General features: G+C 45.9%; 1 protein-coding gene across 1 annotated transcript in view; it reads left to right on the top strand.

Annotated features, from left to right (window-relative positions):
- Nucleotides 1-1,100: 1,100 nt before the first annotated feature.
- Nucleotides 1,101-25,474, top strand: part of LOC143289492 (G protein alpha i subunit-like) — a 109,778-nt gene continuing 85,404 nt past the window's right edge. Inside the window, exon 1 of the mRNA XM_076598477.1 lies at nt 1,101-1,225. The gene's annotated coding sequence lies outside the window, so the exon portion shown is untranslated. The remainder of the gene's footprint in view (nt 1,226-25,474) is intronic.

The following is a 25,474-nucleotide window of genomic DNA, read 5'->3' as shown; positions in this document are numbered from 1 at the left end:
TAATCATACACTCCACAACAAGATTCACGTATCAAACACCATCACTCCTCCAATCAAAATATAGTCTTAAAAAATAACCTTTTCTTCTCTTGAGCAGTTTATTTTCCGGGAGTTTCCTGAAATTCACAAAAAAGAGAGAATGTTTATATATTCCTCTCAACTCCACAAAATCAGAACAACTCTAAAACGCCTTCGTCACATCGGTCAACACGTTTCAAACAAACACACACCAAAAACCGGAGGAGTAGAAAAATCACTGGGTGTGACCCCCGCAGAGATCGCCCATCGGGTGACAGCTGTCATCAAAGACACGGACATTCTGGAGTTGTTGGTACATATTGACAGTGCAGGTATTTTCGTTAATTCTGTCAGACAATGACTGATGAAAATGTAGTGTTGGAACATCAAGCACCGGACAGTCAACACTTGTCGCTTTCTCTCCGGGCTCTTTCTGGAGTGATGGCCTAGAGGTAACTCGTCCGCCTAGGAAGCGAGAGAATCTGAGCGCACTGGTTCGAATCACGCCGGCAGTCGCCAGTATTTTCTCCCCATCCACTGTGTAGACCTTGAGTGGTGGTCGCAGGTATGGATTGAAGGCTACATGATCGCAATAAAGGTTGTTGGTGGTTGGTGTTATTGATGGTGGTGGTGTTTTTTTTGTTATTTTTTTGTTATTGTTTTTTGTTGTTGTTGTTGTTGTTTGGGTTTTTTTTGTGTGTGTCTGTCTGTGTCTGTGTCTGTGTGCGCATGAGCATGCAATCACACACACACACACACACACACACACACACACACACACCGTGGCATACACACATACACACACACACACACAATCTTCCACCACCACCCACCCCTACCCCCACTCACCCACATCTCCAGGAAAACACCAAATCTATCTCACCGACCGAACGACACAATCAACAACAACAACAACAAACACTGCAAAGGAACTCAATGGGAAGTCAGCAGCCACAGCAGGACACACCGCGGACCGTTGAACGGCTTGCGGCGAACGCCCAGCTCTTCTCTCATCGCCACGCACTTCGCTGCAAGGCTGCCGCAACACTGAACATTGTCGGGGGGGACTGCGTGTTGCCACACTTTGCTCGGTCATTCGATTGACGCCGTGAGCTGTGGGTGGTGTTGGTGCAGACTTTGGGGGAAGTCTTTCTCGGAGTGGGATTCTTCTCAGTGGTAGTGTTGTTCGTCGACTGATTCTGTGGAAGTAAGATGGTGTTGTTGGTTTTGGTTTTGGTTTGTGTGTGTGTGTGTGTGTGTGTGTGTGTGTGTGTGTGTGTGTGTGTGTGTGTGTGTGTTCTCGTGTTTGTTTTCCCTTTCATCTTTTCTTTCCTCAAATATATTCACTCTCTCTCTCTCTCTCTCTCCATCTCTCTTTCCCTTTCTATTTTCCCTCATCCGTCTTTTCCTCTCCCCCCCCCCCCTCTCTCTCTCTGTTCCTCTGTCTGTCTGTCTGTCTGTTTCTTGTTTATATTCATCAAATATCAGCTTTAAAAGAATGGAATCACTTGAAAAATATCACGTTGAAACACATATACAAACACAGACACAGACACACGCACAGACACAGACACAGACACACACAGACACACAGACACACAGACACACAGACACACACACACACACACACACACACACACACACACACACACACACACACACACACACACACAATCTTCGTGATTTGGAGAAAGAGGGTAAACAAAGATATTAATAAAAGAAAGAAAGAAAAATTTGCTAATGTATATCTGGTTCTCTTTGTGTGTGTCTCTGTGTCTGTTTATTTGTTTGTCTCTCTGTCTCTCTGTCTCTCTGTCTCTCTCTCTCTCTCTCTCTCCCCTCTCTCTCTCCTTGGTCTACAGGCAAAGTGGAGTGACAAAGAGAACATCAGAGCAGTGGATGTTCGTTGGGCCCTGCCCTTTCTCCCTCTCCCCCATCCCCGCCCCACACACTGATGTGACTTCAGCCTTGTGTGTGTGGGTCGGTGGCCTTTAGAAATGAACTCTGTGTCAGTGTCAGTGTCGGTGTCAGTGTCGGCGTCAGTGTCAGTGTCAGTGTCGGTGTCAGTGTCGGTGTCGGTGTCGGTGTCAGTGTCGGTGTCGGTGTCAATGTCGGCGTCGGTGTCGGTGTCAGTGTCAATGTCAGTGTCGGTGTCGGCGTCAGTGTCAGTGTTGGTGTTAGTCTCTCTCTCTCTGTGTTATCATTGTCATCCACGAGACATGATGATGATATATGGAAACTGGCACTATTTTTGCACCAGGCGTTAATATTTAGGGAAATCGTAACATCTTAAGATGCTGTACTTCACTGCAGCGTTTATGTAATGTGTGTATTTATGCATGGTGGGTTAGATAATTTTTCATTTTGTTGGATATTATTCATGTTGTTCACTTACCCCTTCATGAAGGGGCCAAGGCCTCATGACGAATAAACCATCTGAATCTGAATATCTCTCTCTCTGTCTCTGTCTGTCTGTCTGTCTGTCTGTCTGTCTGTCTCTCACACCTTTCTCCCTCACTCCTTCCCTCCCTCCCACCCTCCCTTTCTTCCCCACCCTCTCTCTTATTGTTATATGCAAGAAAAAAAAAAACTGTTCACATCGATCATCCGTTATGAGTCTGTCAGAGAAGATATATGGTGGCAATTTCACTAATGGATTCTTATCACACGTCAGCTGCCAGTACTGAATAGCAATCAGAAATGATTGGTTGATTGATTTGTTTGTAGTTGTTGTTTGTTCTGTTTTGTTCGTTATATAGTTATATGAATGATTCACGAGTTCTTGAATTCATTTCTATCATTTGCTCATTTATTTATTCAGTTATTTATTTATATCATTTATATATTTATCTATCTGTTCATTCATATGTATATATATTTATCTATTCATTCATTCATTCATTATTTCACGAGGGATGTGCACGGATAATGGGTTCTTTGTTTTAAGATGATTATCATTAAAAAAAAAAAAAAAATTCTGCGATATATTCATCCTGGTGCAGTGTACGACCTGTCTATCAAAACAACTATCCATGGGGAAATGTAATCAGTGAACAACACCCTGTAAAAACCCAGAGAAACAACACAGCAACAACAACAACAATAACAATAGAAACGACAATAACAATATTAACAACAACAAGAACAGTAACAACAACAGCAACATTAAAAATAACAATTGAAACAACAACAACAATAACAACAATAAAAACAACAACAACAATATATAACAGCAACAACACTAACAACAACAACAACAGCAACAAGAACAACAGTGACAACAACAACAAGAACAACAATGACAACAACAACAAGAACAACAATGACAACAACAATAACAGCATGATAAAGCAGCGGACAACAACAGCATTGAAAATATTTCAGATGAAAGACACCGTTACTGAAGACTGAATTTGTTGAAATTGAACGGTGGCCCAGTGGTAATGGGCCCCACTAAGGAAGCGAGTGTACACGGGTTCGAGTCTTGAGTCCCGTCTACAGAGGTTTGTACCCCCCTCCCTACACCACATCCTGAAAACCCACGACAGCAACAGGTTTATCTGTAGCGACATTCTGTTGACAGTGAAGCAAATTTAATACCCTTCCAGACAGCAAATAGCGGAAAAAATAAAAAAAATTGATGGCTATTCTTGGCGACATTCTGTTGACGGTAAAACAAATACACTTCAGACAGCACAGAATCAGAAAAAAAAGAAAAAAAAGAAAAAAAAAGCGTGTGTGTGTGTGTGTGTGTGTGTGTGTGTGTGTGTGTGTGTGTGTGTGTGTGTGTGGCACTTTACTGTGGCTACGCATTCTACCAGGGGAGAGCAGTCCGATTTTCACACAGGGCAGTCTGTTTTGGCAAAAAAGTAATAGATACAAAACAATGCAATGCAATGCAATACAATGCAATACAATACCATGCAATGCAGTACAATACAATGCAATACAATACAATACAATGCAGCACAATACAATACAATACAAAACAATACAATACAATACAATGCAATGCAGTACAATACAGTGTAATGCAGTACAGCATGATACAGTACAATACGACGCGCCGGGACGCAGCGCACCACACCACCCCACCCCACACCACACCACACCACACCACACTACACCATACCACACCATACCACACTACACCATACCACACCACACTATACCATACCACACCACACCACACTACACCATACCACACCACACCACACCACACTACACCATACCACACCACACTACACCACACCACACCACACCACACCACACCACACCACACCATACCATACCACACCACACCACACTACACCACACCACACCACACCACCCCACCCCACCCCACCCCACACCACACCACACCACACCACACCATACCACACCACACCACACCACACCATACCACACCACACCATACCACACCACACCATACCACACCACACCACACCACACCACACTACACCATACCACACCACACTATACCATACCACACCACACCACACTACACCATACCACACCACACCACACCACACTACATCATACCACACCACACCACACCACACCACCACACCACACCACCAAACCACATCCACACCACACTACACTACACCACACCACAACACAACAAACTGTTGCCCTCAAAGTGTCGAGCCTTTCACAATTCAGATCTGTTTCTCTGCAGTTGCTGAATTTGCTGACCAATGGAAAGCCCCATGAGGTTGGTGCGGAACATGTGTCTATTTTTAGATTTGTGGGAAGATGTCAGCAGAGTTAGTGCCAGAGACATGTTTTGATTCTTCCCAACGTTTTCTGCGTACTCCGGTCGTGTTACGATTCTTGTAGACTGATATCTTCAAATTCTAGAAAACTTTTGCTTTCGATCAAGTTGTCATTTAAGCTCCGGTTTGACTTTTTAGACGTCATGTGCTACTGCCATTCCGAAGATCGTGGTCGTTCAAGCAATTCAGCATCCCTTCTTTAAATACACTCAGTTCACGTAAAGTAAGCTTTTTCTCTTTGTATCATGAAGTAGATATTCTATTTTTGTCGTTGCTTGGATGTGAAGTGCAGATTATTGATATTTTTGACATAGTAAGTGATTTTCTATCGCATCCGGTCGATTCTTTATTTTATTTTATTTTTATCTAATCCCAGTTGATATTGGGCATGTAGATCTGTAAATTCCTGGCTTCTTCCAAAAGCTAAACCTTTCTTTACTATCGTAATAGTTTCCAAAGACACAGTTTTTGTTCAGTTTTTTTGTACTGTGGTATCAAACGTTTCACAACTTCATCGACTTCAAGAAGGCATTCGATCGGGTGTGGCACAGTGGCCTCTGGCAAGTACTGAGAGGCTTCAACATTGATGAAGGGCTCATTCAAGTCATCCAGGCCCTCTACGAACATTCCAGCAGCGCAGTGCTCCTCAACAATCAACAAGGACAATTCTTTCGGACCACAGTCGGAGTCAGGCAAGGGTGCCTATTATCCCCAGTACTTTTCAATATCTTTCTGGAGAGAATCATGCAAGAGGCCCTCGAAGACCAGCACACTTCCATCACCATTGGCGGCAGGCCAGTCTGCAATCTTCGATTCGCAGACGACATCGGCCTCATGGGGAGCACTAACACCGATCCCCAGGATCTAACAAACAGACTCACTACAAGAGCAAGTGCTTACGGCATGGAGGTCAGCACAGAGAAGTCAAAGGTCATGGTCAACAGCACAACTAACATCAGTGCCAACATAACCATGAATGGTGAGCCCTTGGAAGAAGTGACCAGCTTCAAGTACCTGGGAGCAACCCTGTCCAAAGATGGCTTCTGCACAGCAGAAATCCGAAATAGGATTAATTCTGCAACGGCAGCAATGGCCAGACTGAACAGGGTATGGAAGAGCAACATCAGATTCCACACAAAATTCCTGCTCTACAAGTCACTGGTGGTCTCCATCCTCTTATATGGATGTGAGACATGGACACTGATGGCAAAAACAGAAAGAAGAATCCAAGCATTCGAAACCAAGTGCTTGAGAAGACTACTACACATCTCTTACAAGGAGCACACGACCAATGACTATGTGCGGAACCTGGTCAGCAACCTTGTTGGGCCCCGAGAACCACTGCTGGCGACTGTCAAACGACGGAAGATGGCATGGATTGGTCACGTCATACGACATAACACCCTCTCCAAAACCATCCTGCAAGGGACTGTGGAGGGAGGGCGCAGACGGGGGCGGCAGAGGAAGAGCTGGTCCGACAACGTCAAGGAATGGACCAAAATGACGATGCCAAATCTCCTCACGACAGCTGCCAACAGAACGGCGTGGCGAACTATGACATCTTCCTCATGTCCTCTTACATACCCTGTTCAACCCCAGCGGTCGAGGGAATGAGGTATGAGGTATCAAACGTTACGTCTTTTCTGGGGAAATAGTCTTTTTGGATGTTATAATTTTCGGTGCACGCCACCGCTGCGTTCTTTCAATGTTTTGGTGCGCGGTGGTGCAACGGATCAGACTTTCATTATTTTCTGACTTATGTTTTGTTTAGGAAAATAATCACCCTTTCTTTATTTTTCAATTCTTCGTCGCTTCAGCTTATATGTTATTGGGCTTCACGTTCATCATTAAAAGAAACACACCTGACCCAGATTTGTCGTGTGGTGTGTATGGTTGGTAGTTGTTGGTGACACTTTCTGCATGGCCATCCATATATGGGGACTTTTTGGACTTGGGGCAGAAAATATAAAGAAGGCAAATGTCTCTTAGAAAGATTAATTACTGAAATACGAATAATAAGCTCAGCTTCAAAGTTCTACTACGGAAGAGTACACCAGTGTTAGAGGTTCTACCGTTCTATAGTTACTTAGGCATTTCATATATTATTTTGATTCCGTGCGTTTTCATTTTGAGAATTTCACGTTGTGTTCGATATCCGAGTGTTATTTGTTATTTTTCGTGTTTATTTTGATGTTTGGTTTATAATGTTTAGGAATCTCGCATTCTGAGCGCGTTGGGTTACATTGCTGGTCAGGCATCTGCTTAGCAGATGTGGTGTAGCGTATATGGATTTGTCCGGACGCTGTGACGCCTCATTAAGTAACTGAACTCGCAAACCCAAGGGTGCGAAAGAAAGTTAAAGCTTGAAACCTTGAAAGCCCCATCAGAAAGAACAGGCACAACACAAAAGGGGGAAAGAAAAAGAAAAAAAAGAGCGTGCGTAATAATTTTGATAGCATTTGGAGAAGCAAGTGCCGCTTTTTCTCTCTTTTTTTTTCTCCCCCCCATTTGACAGTTTAGACATGACATGTATGATCGGTGTTTGGGGATATGTTGATGTCATTTAATATTGGCTGTCTTTTAAATCAAAAAAAAAAAAAAAAAAATTAAGAACAGTCTGGATAACTTTCGTTGGCATTTTCAGACTGTGTGGTGGAGTTTTTCACTTGGAAGTGCAGACATGTTCGCTTTAGGCTGGACGATGCCTTGCTTGTGTGTGTGTGTGTGTGGGAGGGGGAGGTTGTGTGTGTGTGTGTGTGTGTGTGTGTGTGTGTGTGTGTGTGTGTGTGTGTGTGTGTACGTGTACCAGCGCGCGCACGCACGCGGATTGCTGATCGAACATCTAAACATCCCCCGTTTACACACACTGGTGAAATTGAGAGAACGATTCCCATTCTTCCATCGGCGGCTGTAGAAGTGTTATCGTAGCGCTGTGAAAGACACAACAGTAGTAACCATTTGGACAAACTGAACCAGAGAGAGAGAGAGAGAGAGAGAGGGAGTGGGGGGTAGGGGGGGAGGGAGAGGGAGAGAGAGACAGTAATGTATGTCTTCATTAACCCCCTCCCCTCTCTCCCTCTACCCACCAACAGACAGTAATGTATGTCTCCATTAACCCCCTCCCCTCTACCCATCAACAGACAGTAATGTATGTCTTCATTAACCCCCTCCCCTCTCCCCCTCTACCCATCAACAGACAGTAATGTATGTCTCCATTAACCCCCTCCCCTCTACCCATCAACAGACAGTAATGTATTGTCTCCATTAACCCCCTCCCCTCTCTCCCTCTACCCATCAACAGACAGTAATGTATGTCTCCATTAACCCCCTCCCCTCTACCCACCAACAGACAGTAATGTATGTCTCCATTAACCCCCTCCCCTCTCTCCCTCTACCCACCAACAGACAGTAATGTATGTCTCCATTAACCCCCTCCCTTCTCCCCCTCTACCCATCAACAGACAGTAATGTATGTCTCCATTAACCCCCTCCCCTCTACCCACCAACAGACAGTAATGTATGTCTCCATTAACCCTCTCCCCTCTCTCCCTCTTCCCATCAACAGACAGTAATGTATGTCTCCATTAACCCCCTCTCCTCTCTCCCTCTACCCACCAACAGACAGTAATGTATGTCTCCATTAACCCTCTCCCCTCTCTCCCTCTACCCACCATCAGACAGTAATGTATGTCTCCATTAACCCTCTCCCCTCTCTCCCTCTACCCATCATCAGACAGTAATGTATGTCTCCATTAACCCTCTCCCCTCTCTCCCTCTACCCACCATCAGACAGTAATGTATGTCTCCATTAACCCCCTCCCCTCTACCCACCAACAGACAGTAATGTATGTCTCCATTAACCCCCTCTCCTCTCCCCCACTACCCACCATCAGACAGTAATGTATGTCTCCATTAACCCCCTCCCCTCTCTCCCTCTACCCACCAACAGACAGTAATGTATGTCTCCATTAACCCCCTCCCCTCTCTCCCTCTACCCACCAACAGACAGTAATGTATGTCTCCATTAACCCTCTCTCCCTCTACCCACCAACAGACAGTAATGTATGTCTCCATTAACCCCCTCCCCTCTCTCCCTCTACCCACCAACAGACAGTAATGTATGTCTCCATTAACCCCCTCCCCTCTCCCCCTCTACCCATCAACAGACAGTAATGTATGTCTCCATTAACCCTCTCTCCCTCTACCCACCATCAGACAGTAATGTATGTCTCCATTAACCCTCTCCCCTCTCCCCCTCTACCCACCAACAGACAGTAATGTATGTCTCCATTAACCCCCTCCCCTCTACCCATCAACAGACAGTAATGTATGTCTCCATTAACCCCCTCCCCTCTACCCACCAACAGACAGTAATGTATGTCTCCATTAACCCCCTCCCCTCTCTCCCTCTACCCACCAACAGACAGTAATGTATGTCTCCATTAACCCCCTCCCCTCTACCCACCAACAGACAGTAATGTATGTCTCCATTAACCCTCTCCCCTCTCTCCCTCTACCCACCAACAGACAGTAATGTATGTCTCCATTAACCCCCTCCCCTCTCTCCCTCTACCCATCAACAGACAGTAATGTATGTCTCCATTAACCCCCTCCCCTCTACCCATCAACAAACAGTAATGTATGTCTTTATTAACCCTCCCCCCCCCTCTACCCACCAACAGACAGTAATGTATGTCTCCATTAACCCCCTCCCCTCTCTCCCTCTACCCACCAACAGACAGTAATGTATGTCTCCATTAACCCTCTCCCCTCTCTCCCTCTTCCCATCAACAGACAGTAATGTATGTCTCCATTAACCCCCTCCCCTCTACCCACCAACAGACAGTAATGTATGTCTCCATTAACCCCCTCCCCTCTCTCCCTCTACCCACCAACAGACAGTAATGTATGTCTCCATTAACCCTCTCCCCTCTCTCCCTCTTCCCACCAACAGACAGTAATGTATGTCTCCATTAACCCCCTCCCCTCTACCCATCAACAGACAGTAATGTATGTCTCCATTAACCCTCTCCCCTCTACCCACCAACAGACAATAATGTATGTCTCCATTAACCCCCTCCCCTCTACCCACCAACAGACAGTAATGTATGTCTCCATTAACCCCGTCCCTTCTCCCCCTCTACCCACCAACAGACAGTAATGTATGTCTCCATTAACCCCCTCCCCTCTACCCATCAACAAACAGTAATGTATGTCTTTATTAACCCTCCCCCCCCTCTACCCACCAACAGACAGTAATGTATGTCTCCATTAACCCTCTCCCCTCTCTCCCTCTTCCCATCAACAGACAGTAATGTATGTCTCCATTAACCCCCTCCCCTCTACCCATCAACAGACAGTAATGTATGTCTCCATTAACCCCCTCCCCTCTCTCCCTCTACCCACCAACAGACAGTAATGTATGTCTCCATTAACCCCCTCCCCTCTACCCACCAACAGACAGTAATGTATGTCTCCATTAACCCTCTCCCCTCTACCCACCAACAGACAATAATGTATGTCTCCATTAACCCCTTCCCCTCTCTCCCTCTACCCACCAACAGACAGTAATGTATGTCTCCATTAACCCTCTCCCCTCTCTCCCTCTACCGACCATCAGACAGTAATGTATGTCTCCATTAACCCCCTCCCTTCTCCCCCTCTACCGACCATCAGACAGTAATGTATGTCTTCATTAACCCCCTCCCCTCTCTCCCTCTACCCACCAACAGACAGTAATGTATGTCTCCATTAACCCTCTCCCCTCTCTCCCTCTACCCACCAACAGACAGTAATGTATGTCTCCATTAACCCTCTCCCCTCTCTCCCTCTACCCACCAACAGACAGTAATGTATGTCTCCATTAACCCCCTCCCCTCTCTCCCTCTTCCCATCAACAGACAGTAATGTATGTCTCCATTAACCCCCTCCCCTCTCTCCCTCTACCCACCAACAGACAGTAATGTATGTCTCCATTAACCCCCTCCCCTCTCTCCCTCTTCCCATCAACAGACAGTAATGTATGTCTCCATTAACCCTCTCCCCTCTCTCCCTCTACCCACCAACAGACAGTAATGTATGTCTCCATTAACCCCCTCCCCTCTCTCCCTCTACCCACCAACAGACAGTAATGTATGTCTCCATTAACCCCCTCCCCTCTCTCCCTCTACCCACCAACAGACAGTAATGTATGTCTCCATTAACCCCCTCCCCTCTCTCCCCTCTACCCATCAACAGACAGTAATGTATGTCTCCATTAACCCCCTCCCCTCTCTCCCTCTACCCACCAACAGACAGTAATGTATGTCTCCATTAACCCCCTCCCCTCTCTGCCTCTACCCACCAACAGACAGTAATGTATGTCTCCATTAACCCCCTCCCCTCTCTCCCCCTCTACCCACCAACAGACAGTAATGTATGTCTCCATTAACCCCCTCCCCTCTCTCCCCTCTACCCATCAACAGACAGTAATGTATGTCTCCATTAACCCCCTCCCCTCTCTCCCCTCTACCCACCAACAGACAGTAATGTATGTCTCCATTAACCCCCTCCCCTCTCTCCCCTCTACCCATCAACAGACAGTAATGTATGTCTCCATTAACCCCCTCCCTTCTCCCCCTCTACCCACCAACAGACAGTAATGTATGTCTCCATTAACCCCCTCCCTTCTCCCCCTCTACCCACCAACAGACGGTAATGTATGTCTCCATTAACCCTCTCCCCTCTCTCCCTCTACCCACCAATTACTAATCATTACTAATCATCATCATATCATGCATTCCTCCCCCACACCCTCACCTACACCCTCACCCTTATCCACACCCTCACCCTCACCCACACCCTCACCCACACCCTCACCCTCACCTACACCCTCACCCTCATCCACACCCACACCCTCACCCACACCCTCACCCACACCTTCACCCAGTCACCGTGGCACGGAGCGAAGCTGAGGCTAATGCACAAATGCCTGCTATGAAGCCGGAGCGTTTTGTGGGCATCGCTGTTTCCATGGCTTGGAAAGCCACTTGCACTGTCCGGTAATGCCCTCCTCTGTGGGCTGCTAACATCTGTGTCGGTCTGCTTGCCTCTTCAAATCTTTTTCTGTCTTTTTTTGTTTTGTTTTTGTTTTTGATCTCTCTATGTCTTTTCGTCTCTGTCCCCGTGTGTGTGTGTGTGTGTGTGTGTGTGTGTGTGTGTGTGTGTGTTCATCTGTCTCTTTCTGTGTCGTTGTCTGTTTGTCTCTCTCTCTCTCTTTGTCCCTGTGTGTCTATCTGTGTCCCTATCTGTGTGTCTATCTGTCTCTGTGTGTGTCCCTATCTGTGTGTCTATCTGTCTCTCTCAGTGTCCCCGTCTGTGTGTCTGTCTGTCTCTCTCAGTGTCCCTGTCTGTGTGTCTGTCTCTCAGTGTCCCTGTCTGTGTGTCTGTCTGTCTCTCTCAGTGTCCCTGTCTGTGTGTCTGTCTCTCTCAGTGTCCCTGTTTGTGTGTCTGTCTCTCTCAGTGTCCCTGTCTGTGTGTCTGTCTGTCTCTCTCAGTGTCCCTGTCTGTGTGTCCCTGTCTGTGTGTCTATCTGTCTCTCTCAGTGTCCCCGTCTGTGTGTCTGTCTGTCTCTCTCAGTGTCCCTGTCTGTGTGTGTCCCCGTCTGTGTGTCTGTCCCTCTCAGTGTCCCCGTCTGTGTGTCTGTCCCTCTCAGTGTTCCTGTCTGTGTGTCTGTCTCTCTCAGTGTCCCTGTCTGTATGTCTGTCTGTCTCTCTCAGTGTCCCTGTCTGTGTGTGTCCCCGTCTGTGTGTCTGTCTCTCTCAGTGTCCCCGTCTGTGTGTCTGTCTCTCTCAGTGTTCCTGTCTGTGTGTCTGTCTCTCTCAGTGTCCCTGTCTGTGTGTCTATCTGTGTCCCTGTCTGTGTGTCTATCTGTCTCTGTCTCTATCAGTGTCCCTGTCTGTGTGTCTATCTGTCTCTCTCTGTGTCCCTGTCTGTGTGTCTATCTGTCTCTGTCTCTATCAGTGTCCCTGTCTGTGTGTCTATCTGTCTCTGTCTCTATCAGTGTCCCTGTCTGTGTGTCTATCTCTCTCTCTCTTTGTCCCTGTCTGTGTGTCTATCTGTGTCCCTGTCTGTGTGTCTATCTGTCTCTCTCTGTGTCCCTGTCTGTGTGTTTGTCTCTCTCTCTCTGTCCCTGTCTGTGTTCTATCTTTCTCTCTCTCTGTGTCCATGTTTGTGTGTGTGTGTGTCTCTCTCTCTGTGTGACCCTGTCTGTGTGCCTGTCTGTGTCCCTGTCTGTGTGTCTATCTGTCTCTCTCTGTGTCCCTGTCTGTGTGTCTATCTGTTTGTCTCTCTCTGTCCCTGTCTGTGTGTGTGTGTCTGTCTGTGTCCCTGTCTGTGTGTCTCTGTGTCTCTCACTGTCCCTGTCTGTGTTCTATCTTTCTCTCTCTCTGTGTCCCTGTCTGTGTGTCTATCTGTCTCTCTCTGTGTCTCTGTCTGTGTGTCTATCTGTCTCTCTCTGTTCCTGTTTGTGTGTCTGTCTGTCTGTCTCTGTCCCTGTCTGTGTCTGTCTCTCTCTCTCTGTGTCCCTGTCTGTGTTCTATCTTTCTCTCTCTGTGTGTCCCTGTCTGTGTGTCTGTCTGTCTCTCTCTGTGTCCCTGTCTGTGTGTCTGTCTGTCTCTCTCTGTGTCCCTGTCTGTGTTCTATCTTTCTCTCTCTCTGTGTCCCTGTCTGTGTGTCTGTCTGCCTGTGTCCCTGTCTGTGTGTCTGTCTGTCTCTCTCTGCGTCCCTGTCTGTGTTCTATCTTTCTCTCTCTCTCTTTGTCCCTGTCTGTGTGTCTGTCTGTCTATCTGTGTCCCTGTCTGTGTTCTATCTTTCTCTCTCTCTGTGTCCCTGTCTGTGTGTCTGTCTCTCTCTGTGTCCCTGTCTGTGTTCTATCTTTCTCTCTCTGTGTATCCCTGTCTGTGTGTCTGTCTGTCTCTCTCTGTGTCCCTGTCTGTGTTCTATCTTTCTCTCTCTCTGTGTCCCTGTCTGTGTGTGTGTCTGTCTCTCTCTGTGTCCCTGTCTGTGTTCTCTCTTTCTCTCTCTCTGTGTCCCTGTCTGTGTGTCTGTCTGTCTCTCTCTGTGTCCCTGTCTGTGTTCTATCTTTCTCTCTCTCTGCGTCCCTGTCTGTGTGTCTGTCTGTCTCTCTCTGTGTCCCTGTCTGTGTTCTATCTTTCTCTCTCTCTGCGTTCCTGTCTGTATGTCTGTCTGTCTCTCTCTGTGTCCCTGTCTGTGTTCTATCTTTCTCTCCCTCTGCGTCCCTGTCTGTGTGTCTGTCTGTCTCTCTCTGTGTCCCTGTCTGTGTGTCTGTCTGTCTCTCTCTCTGTGTCCCTGTCTGTGTGTCTGTCTGTCTCTCTCAGTGTCCCTGTCTGTGTGTCTGTCTCTCTCAGTGTCCCTGTCTGTGTGTCTGTCTCTCTCAGTGTCCCTGTCTGTGTGTCTGTCTGTCTCTCTCAGTGTCCCTGTCTGTGTGTGTCCCTGTCTGTGTGTCTATCTGTCTCTCTCAGTGTCCCCGTCTGTGTGTCTGTCTCTCTCAGTGTTCCTGTCTGTGTGTCTGTCTCTCTCAGTGTCCCTGTCTGTGTGTCTATCTGTGTCCCTGTCTGTGTGTCTATCTGTCTCTGTCTCTATCAGTGTCCCTGTCTGTGTGTCTATCTGTCTCTCTCTTTGTCCCTGTCTGTGTGTCTATCTCTCTCAGTGTCCCTGTCTGTGTGTCTGTCTCTCTCAGTGTCCCTGTCTGTGTGTCTATCTGTCTCTCTCTGTGTCCCTGTCTGTGTGTTTATCTCTCTCTCTCTGTGTCCCTGTCTGTGTTCTATCTTTCTCTCTCTGTGTCCCTGTTTGTGTGTGTGTGTCTCTCTCTCCGTGTGTCCCTGTCTGTCCCTGTCTGTGTGTCTATCTGTCTCTCTCTGTGTCCCTGTCTGTGTGTCTATCTGTTTGTCTCTCTCTGTCCCTGTCTGTGTGTGTGTCTGTCTGTGTCCCTGTCTGTGTGTCTGTCTGTCTGTCTCTCTCTGTCCCTGTCTGTGTTCTATCTTTCTCTCTCTCTGTGTCCCTGTCTGTGTGTCTATCTGTCTCTCTCTGTTCCTGTTTGTCTGTCTGTCTCTGTCCTTGTCTGTGTCTGTCTCTCTCTCTCTGTGTCCCTGTCTGTGTTCTATCTTTCTCTCTCTGTGTGTCCCTGTCTGTGTGTCTGTCTGTCTCTCTCTGCGTCCCTGTCTGTGTGTCTGTCTGTCTCTCTCTGTGTCCCTGTCTGTGTGTCTGTCTGCCTGTGTTCCTGTCTGTGTGTCTGTCTGTCTCTCTCTGTCCCTGTCTGTGTTCTATCTTTCTCTCTCTCTGTGTCCCTGTCTGTGTGTCTGTCTGTCTCTCTCTGTGTCCCTGTCTGTGTTCTATCTTTCTCTCTCTCTGTGTCCCTGTCTGTGTGTGTGTCTGTCTCTCTCTGTGTCCCTGTCTGTGTTCTCTCTTTCTCTCTCTCTGTGTCCCTGTCTGTGTGTCTGTCTGTCTCTCTCTGTGTCCCTGTCTGTGTTCTATCTTTCTCTCTCTCTGTGTCCCTGTCTGTGTGTCTATCTGTCTCTCTCTGTGTCCCTGTCTGTGTGTCTATCTCTCTCTCTCTGTGTCCCTGTCTGTGTGTTTGTCTCTCTCTCTCTCTGTGTCCCTGTCTGTGTTCTATCTTTCTCTCTCTCTGTGTCCATGTTTGTGTGTGTGTGTGTCTCTCTCTCTGTGTCCCTGTGTGTGTGTCCGTCTATGTCCCTGTCTGTGTGTCTATCTGTCTCTCTCTGTGTCCCTGTCTGTGTGTCTATCTGTTTGTCTCTCTCTGTCCCTGTCTGTGTGTGTGTCTGTCTGTGTCCCTGTCTGTGTGTCTGTCTGTCTCTCTCTGTCCCTGTCTGTGTTCTATGTTTCTCTCTCTCTGTGTCCCTGTCTGTGTGTCTATCTGTCTCTCTCTGTTCCTGTTTGTCTGTCTGTCTCTGTCCTTGTCTGTGTCTGTCTCTCTCTCTCTGTGTCCCTGTCTGTGTTCTATCTTTCTCTCTCTGTGTGTCCCTGTCTGTGTGTCTGTCTGTCTCTCTCTGCGTCCCTGTCTGTGTGTCTGTCTGTCTCTCTCTGTGTCCCTGTCTGTGTGTCTGTCTGCCTGTGTTCCTGTCTGTGTGTCTGTCTGTCTCTCTCTGTCCCTGTCTGTGTTCTATCTTTCTCTCTCTCTGTGTGTCCCTGTCTGTGTGTCTGTCTGTCTCTCTCTGTGTCCCTGTCTGTGTTCTATCTTTCTCTCTCTCTGTGTCCCTGTCTGTGTGTGTGTCTGTCTCTCTCTGTGTCCCTGTCTGTGTTCTCTCTTTCTCTCTCTCTGTGTCCCTGTCTGTGTGTCTGTCTGTCTCTCTCTGTGTCCCTGTCTGTGTTCTATCTTTCTCTCTCTCTGTGTCCCTGTCTGTGTGTCTGTCTGTCTCTCTCTGTGTCCCTGTCTGTGTGTCTGTCTGTCTCTCTCTGTGTCCCTGTCTGTGTTCTATCTTTCTCTCTCTCTGTGTCCCTGTCTGTGTGTCTGTCTGTCTCTCTCTGTGTCCCTGTCTGTGTGTCTGTCTGTCTCTCTCTGTGTCCCTGTCTGTGTGTCTGTCTGTCTCTCTCTGTGTCCCTGTCTGTGTTCTATCTTTCTCTCTCTCTGTGTCCCTATCTGTGTGTCTTTCTGTCTCTCTCTGTGTCCCTGTCTGTGTGTCTGTCTGTCTCTCTCTCTGTGTCCCTGTCTGTGTGTCTGTCTGTCTCTCTCTGTGTCCCTGTCTGTGTTCTATCTTTCTCTCTGTGTCCCAGCCCGTGGTGTTTTTTTTAATTTTTATTATCTGTCTCTTTGTCCCTGTTTCTCTGTCTCTGTCAGTCTGCCTCTGTCTGTCTATTTGTCTGTCTGTCTCTGTTCGTCTCAGTCAGTCAGTCAGTCGGTCATTTTATTTGTCTGTCTGTCTGTCTGTTCCGCACCTTATCTTTTTTTTTTTCACCCAGCACTGGCTGTGCTTTCAGCAGAAACGGTGGGCTTTGTGTACAATCCCTCACTGCCACACTTGATGGCTGTCTTGTTCCGGGCTGCTTCTGGCAGCATGAATGGCCGAGACTCTTGTCGGCGTCCTGAGATAGTGTGAGTTATGGACACACACCAGAGGCATCGGGTTGACTTTCCGTGCAATCCCCCCAAAAGAGTGTGCCTTTTTCAATTTCTTTGGGGATTTTTTTTTGTCGAACCAGCTGAAATAAAACTGCATTGATCTGTCATATTTGAAACTCCAGTGGTTCAAATCGTTCCAATGAGACACTGTAGATAAACATGGCCACGAGAGATAATCATGTGATGACGATGCGTGGTTGAGGCTTTGGCACTCACATAGATACAGTTATGTACATGCGCGTACCCAACATACATTCACATAATAATAATAATGATAACAATAACATTAATAGTGATTATAATGTTAAGTCCTGTTTTAACGTCCTTCATTTGGGGACCTATTTTACTGGCAATTTTCGTGCTTATTTTACAAAAAAAAAAAATTATGTGTATTCAGTTGATTGAGTAACGTGCTGCCATCTTGCGAGTCTGAAAAAGTGTCTGCAATGACCGTCCGTTCATTCAGTTTGTGCCAGTCAGAGAGATGCTATTTCCGTTTTTGGCCCCGCAAATCAAGAAAAGGCGAACAGAAAATCATGATGGCTCGAGACAAGTGTCGGTTCGGGTTCATATCATGGGTCATTTCGTGTCGTATTATGCCTAATTATTGATAAGAAGGGTCACTTACACGCAACATGACTGTCATTTCTCATATGCCTCCAGTGTAGAATACAGGAACTTTTTCGTTTAACTTGGTGCAATAATTTAGGACGCTAAAAATGGTAAAGCAGTATGATAATAACAACAACAACAACAACAACAACGACGACGACGACGACGACGACGATGATGATGATGATAATAATAAAATACTGCTCAAAGAGCTATACATTTTGTGCCCCCCATCCCTTCCTGCCCCTCTCCCCTTCATACCCCTCCCCCCCGCCTCACAACACACACACACACACACACACACACACACACACACACACACACACAGAACATTACAACCCCCCTCTCTCTCTCTTTCTCTCTTTCCTCTCTCCATAACTTTTTCTCATTCTCTCCCCCCCTCTCTCTCCCCCCTCTCTCTCCCTTTCTCTCTCCCCTCTCTCCATAACTTTCTCTCATTCTCTCCCCCCCTCCCACTCTCTCTCCCCCTCTCTCCCTTTCTCTCTCCCCTCTCTCCATAACTTTCTCTCATTCTCTCCCCCTCCCCCCTCTCTCTCTCCCCCTCTCTCCCTTTCTCTCTCCCCTCTCTCCATAACTTTCTCTCATTCTCCCCCCCCTCCCACTCTCTCTCTCCCCCCTCTCTCTCCTCTTTCTCTCTCCCCTCTCTCCATAACTTTCTCTCATTCTCTCCCCCTCCCCCCTCTCTCTCTCCCCCTCTCTCCCTTTCTCTCTCCCCTCTCTCCATAACTTTCTCTCATTCTCTCCCCCCCTCTCTCTCCCCCTCTCTCTCCTCTTTCTCTCTCCCCTCTCTCCATAACTTTCTCTCATACTCTCCCCCCCCCCTCTCTCTCTCTCCCTTTCTCTCTCCCCTCTCTCCATAACTTTCTCTCATTCTCCCCCCCCCCTCTCTCTCCCCCCTCTCTCTCCCCTTTCTCTCTCCCCTCTCTCCATAACTTTCTCTCATACTCTCCCCCCTCTCTCTCCCCCCTCTCTCTCCTCTTTCTCTCTCCCCTCTCTCCATAACTTTCTCTCATTCTCTCCCCCTCACCCCCCCTCTCCCCGCCCCTCTCCCCTCTCTCCAAGCGGTGGCTTAGTGGTAACACGTCCGCCAAGGAAGTGAGAGATCCTGAGAGTAAGGGATCGATTCCCAGACTCGTCAGTTTTTTTCTTCTTCGCCACCAGACCTTGAATGGTGGTCTGGACGCTAGTCACGTGGATGAGGCGATTTGGATGAGACGATGAACCATGTGCAGCATGGCAGTATGCACTTTCCGAACGTAAAAGAACCCACGGCAACAGAAAGAGTTGTCCCTGGCAAAATTCTGAAGGAAAATCCACTTTGATAGCAAAACAAAAAATCGCTTGCAGGCAGAAACCGGAGATGAATATTATATGGGTGGTGATGCATTATAGGGACCCGCTCTGCCTGGGGTGTTGTGATAAAAGGGTAATACAACACAACACAATACAATACAACACAACACAACAAAACACAAAAGAAAACAAAAAAACCCCAACACAACACAATACAATACAACACAACACAAAAGAAAACAAAAAACAACACAACACAATACAAAACAATACACAAAATGCAGTGCAACACAACACAATACACTAAATGCAGTGCAGCACAACACAACACAACACAATACACTAAATGCAGTGCAACACAACACAATACACTAAATGCAACACAACACAATACACTAAATGCAGTGCAACACAACACAACACAACACAATACACTAAATGCAGTGCAACACAACACAATACACTAAATGCAACACAACACAATACACTAAATGCAGTGCAACACAACACAACACAATACACTAAATGCAGTGCAACACAACACAATACACTAAATGCAACGCAACACAACACAATACACTAAATGCAACGCAATACAACACAATACACTAAATGCAACACAACACAACACAATACACTAAATGCAACGCAATACAACACAATACACTAAATGCAACACAACACAATACACTAAATGCAACACAACACAACACAATACACTAAATGCCACACAACACAACACAATACACTAAATGCAGTGCAACACAACACAACACAATACACTAAATGCAACACAATACAACACAATACACTAAATGCAACACAATACAACACAATACACTAAATGCAATGCAACACAACACAACACAACACAACACAATACACTAAATGCAGTGCAACACAACACAACACAACACAACACAATACACTAAATGCAGTGCAACACAACACAACACAACACAATACACTAAATGCAGTGCAACACAACACAATACACTAAATGCAACACAACACAATACACTAAATGCAGTGCAACACAACACAATACACTAAATGCAACACAACACAATACACTAAATGCAACAGAACACAACACAATACACTAAATGCAACACAATACAACACAATACACTAAATGCAGTGCAACACAACACAATACACTAAATGCAACACAACACAATACACTAAATGCAACACAACACAATACACTAAATGCAGTGCAACACAACACAACACAATACACTAAATGCAGTGCAACACAACACAATACACTAAATGCAGTGCAACACAACACAATACACTAAATGCAACACAACACAACACAATACACTAAATGCAGTGCAACACAACACAATACACTAAATGCAGTGCAACACAACACAACACAATACACTAAATGCAACACAACACAACACAATACACTAAATGCAACACAACACAACACAATACACTAAATGCAACACAATACAACACAATACACTAAATGCAACACAATACAACACAATACACTAAATGCAATGCAGCACAACACAACACAACACAACACAATACACTAAATGCAGTGCAACACAACACAACACAACACAACACAATACACTAAATGCAGTGCAACACAACACAACACAACACAATACACTAAATGCAGTGCAACACAACACAATACACTAAATGCAACACAACACAATACACTAAATGCAGTGCAACACAACACAACACAATACACTAAATGCAGTGCAACACAACACAATACACTAAATGCAACAGAACACAACACAATACACTAAATGCAACACAATACAACACAATACACTAAATGCAGTGCAACACAACACAACACAATACACTAAATGCAACACAACACAATACACTAAATGCAACACAACACAATACACTAAATGCAACACAACACAATACACTAAATGCAACACAACACAATACACTAAATGCAGTGCAACACAACACAATACACTAAATGCAGTGCAACACAACACAATACACTAAATGCAACACAACACAACACAATACACTAAATGCAGTGCAACACAACACAATACACTAAATGCAGTGCAACACAACACAACACAATACACTAAATGCAACACAACACAACACAATACACTAAATGCAACACAATACAACACAATACACTAAATGCAGTGCAACACAACACAACACAATACACTAAATGCAACACAATGCAACACAATACACTAAATGCAACACAATACAACACAATACACTAAATGCAATGCAACACAACACAACACAACACAACACAATACACTAAATGCAGTGCAACACAACACAACACAACACAATACACTAAATGCAGTGCAACACAACACAACACAACACAATACACTAAATGCAGTGCAACACAACACAACACAACACAATACACTAAATGCAGTGCAACACAACACAACACAATACACTAAATGCAGTGCAACACAACACAATACACTAAATGCAACAGAACACAACACAATACACTAAATGCAACACAATACAACACAATACACTAAATGCAGTGCAACACAACACAACACAATACACTAAATGCAACACAACACAATACACTAAATGCAACACAACACAATACACTAAATGCAGTGCAACACAACACAACACAATACACTAAATGCAGTGCAACACAACACAATACACTAAATGCAACACAACACAACACAATACACTAAATGCAACGCAACACAACACAATACACTAAATGCAACACAACACAATACACTAAATGCAACACAACACAATACACTAAATGCAACACAACACAACACAATACACTAAATGCAACACAACACAACACAATACACTAAATGCAGTGCAACACAACACAACACAACACAACACACTAAATGCAACACAACACAACACAACAGAAGATAACGTGAGGTTAAAGAAGAATGGAGACGAGGACCCAGAAGAAAATTGGGGGAGTGGTGGTGGGGGGAAGAGGGGTGGGGAGGGAGGGGGGAATGTTCAGAAGGGGCCTTTAGAACTGATGAAGCATAGTTGGCTGTTCGTCTGCCTCATCCCACCCACCCCACGTTTTTATATTCACCCCACCCCACCCCACCCCCACACCGCAATTGGAATCATCATGCAGTGTGTGTGCCTGTGGATGGGTAATTAGTGTGTGTGTGTGTGTGTGTGTGTGTGTGTGTGTGTGTGTGTGTGTGTGTGTGTGTGTGTGTGTGTGTGTGTGTGTGTGTGTGTGTGTGTGTGTGTGCACGCGCGCGCGTGTGTGTTTAATTATTTTATTTTTTTTAGGTTCGTTGATCTTTCTTCCCCCTTGCATTGAAGGTTATATATATAAATTTTTTAAATGAAACATCATCATCATCATTACTAGACTTCTTGCACGTTCATACAAGTCACTGTAGACGAAATACACCATTCACATAATAGTAAACAGTTACAGAGTACTACAGCGACAATTCACTTTCAAGGGTACTTCTTTTTCTTAACATATAAAGAAGAAAAACAAACAAACGAAAAGCAAATGCATGAATAGAAAATGAATATTAAAAAAAGACGAAAAAGACAGCGCCATACAAACAGTGGATGCTCCTCAAAGACTGTGGACCTGTTCAAAAGGATCTACACTAATGAATAAGTCAGTGATGAACTTTATAAATAATCAACAACCCCGGGGTATCCTTGCACAGAATATGCTGGATTTTCAATAAGTGTTCCTTCATCATTACTTTCAAAACAGAATACCATCTTAACGTCTAATGAAATAACTGCGTATTCCGAACCATTCTACAGGATTGCTGTCCTTTCTTATAATTATTGATGGGATTCATGTTTCAAAGATACCGGTGTATGGGAACCATTTCCTCTGGAATTCGAGGTTATTCATTTGAAGATAATTCATATATTTCAGCTTTGTAATGTTCACTTAATTCTTTCGGAAACATTTGTATATTTGGTTTTCTTTTGTTCAGTCTGCACTTACATAAAAAAACCTCTCCAAGTAGAATACTTCAGTTCAATACTTCATCGGTTACAACGATGCTGTGTGTACCAAATAGAATTAGATCAATATCAAACAATAATATGTGCACATTTTTGTCTTAGAATATATTCTAGTTCTTCCTAAAAGGATCGATAGTAACAACTATATAAATAGTGTTTAATTGTATCTTTCTCATTGTCACAGGACTTGCACCTGTCGGTCACCGCAATACCCGTTTCTAAGATGATTATTGTAATGGCAATTCATATTATTACTTTAATCTAAGATATTGCCGTACGCAATCTTTTTAAGGCACTGTAAATGTATAAAGCCACATTACTCAACACAGTTTCATTCCTGGAAGACAAAAGCAAGGTGAATCAAAAGCAGCATAGGCTATTATAAAACAGGTTGGATTACTTCAACCTTAAGTCCGAGAGAGAGAGAGAGAGAGAGAGAGAGAGAGAGAGAGAGAGAGAGAGAGAGAACGGACGTCTGAATGAATGAATAGCTGAATCGATGAATGAACAAAGAAATGAAGGAAGGGGAAGAAAGAGGGAACGAATAAATAAACAGACAGAGGAAGGAAGGAAGAAAAGAAAGAAAGAGAGGGCGGAAAGAATTCCCGGCCACCACAAAACAGCCACACGACCTTTCCCAGCGAACAGAGACCAGTCCACCAGTTTGATGAACCTCGTTCAGACTGTCTGCCCACGCTCTGGTGTTGTCTGTGTAACACCCCCGGCGCCCTCCCCACCCTCCCTCCCCGATGTGTTGTACCCCGAGGTCAGTCTGGACCAGTCTCCAGTGACCCCTGGGGTCATTTGTGGCTCGTCAGGATACACCACCCCCACCCCTTCCCTTCAAAGTCGGAAATTAGCCCCCCTTTTACAAGTTAAATCAAGCTGTTTAAAAGGAAAAGCGGGATAGTTCTGGGACAGTCTTTATTGACTCCACAATGGGGAGTGGCAAGGGGGTGGTGGTAGAATTCAACTGGGGTTCTGACTAGTTAGTTTTTTTGTTCCCTTTTCCATACACAGCCACGCCGGAGTTCGTTTGTCGCAGTCCCAGCGCCGGCAGTCACACAGGGAATCATCGTGGTTAATTCGCCAGGAGGCCACACACCAAAGGAGACCCTGACATGCTGCCGAGTCACTTCAGTGGTGTTCAGTAATGCCTGTTCTGATTTAAAGTACTCAGGACACCACATACTAAGCCACCCCTACTGACAACAGTAATGCCTCTGACGAGTTAAAGCTTACCGCAGGGGGGGTCATCCCTGGCTAGTCTGCATTGACACCGGGGTTGATACGGGCTAACCGGATTTTACCCAGGGGTAGAAAACCACAAGGGGGGGAAGGTGTGTGTGTGTGTGTGTGTGTGTGTGTGTGTGTTGGGGGGTGTGGGGGGGCGGGGGGGGGACGAATACAGATGCTGCTACACCAGCACTGATGAGATCTGCTTTTTTGTGGGAGCGTGGCTCCATCCAATAGTGGCCTGCTGTCCACAGCCCACGTCCTCAGCGGGATCAGGGTGAAGGGCAGGCCAGGGGTTGGGTTTCCAAAGCCAGTCCACTTTGGCTGGTCGTGGTCGTAACAGTATCGTTTGCAGGTAATTAATGTACGGGGCGACATTTTCCTTCTCCCAAAGTTCACGTACTGGTTTTATTTATAAGTAAGCTTTGAGGTTGAGTGGTATTCATTACCTTTGTTTTTCTTTTTTTCTAGCCCCGTTAATGTTTGCGTGAGCGTGTGTGGAAGGGGCAGGCGAAGTGGGTGCGTGTTTACAGACATTCACACGCGCACGCGCCTACCCCCCCAAACCCCCACCCCCACCCCCACATACCTGAGGAGCACGGTCCAACGGATCTGACTGATCTTCTCCATGTGCATGTCGCCGTCTGAAAGACAGAAAGAAAGGAAAGGAAAGGCAGGAATAAACAAAGAAACAGAGAGAGAGAGAGAGAGAGAGAGAGAGAGAAGAGAGAGAGAGAGAGAGAGAGGGGGGGGGGCAGAGAAAGAGACAGTGGGGTAAGGAGAGAGAAAAAGCAAAGACGGATCGAGACAGTGAGGGACAGACAGAGAGAAAGAGAGATAACGATAACGATGTCTGTATTCAGATGAAAGCCAAAATCCCTGACTGAAGGGGGGGTCACATTAAAAGAGAGACAGAGAGAAAGAGGAAGGCAGGGAAGAGAGACAGAGAGAGTGAGACAGAGAGACAGAGACAGAGAACGCGAGAGAGACATGGAAAGAGTTAAGAAACAAGGACACACACACGCACGCACGCACGCACACACACACACACACACACACACACACACACACACACACACACAGCCTTCATCATCATCATTGTCATCATTATCCCAGTCGCCATCATCGTCTGAATAACAGCAGCAATAGGAGCAGCAGCACCATCACCATCATTATCACCAACATCATTGACATCAGCATCACCATCACGGTGTTGATTAAAAAGACCAAAGGAGAGAGATCAATTAGAAGACATCAGAGAGACAGGCGGCCACCTGTCGGCCTTTTCTGCGGGGCACAGCACAATACAGGGCACAGCACAATACAGGGCACAGCACAATACAGGGCACAATACAGGGCACAGCACAACACAGGGCACAGC

The sequence above is a fragment of the Babylonia areolata genome, chromosome 14 (assembly GCF_041734735.1).
Source record: "Babylonia areolata isolate BAREFJ2019XMU chromosome 14, ASM4173473v1, whole genome shotgun sequence".
Taxonomy (NCBI): domain Eukaryota; kingdom Metazoa; phylum Mollusca; class Gastropoda; order Neogastropoda; family Buccinidae; genus Babylonia; species Babylonia areolata.
The sequence above is the reverse complement of the archived record's forward strand: the minus strand, read 5'-3'. Positions and strand labels throughout refer to the sequence as shown.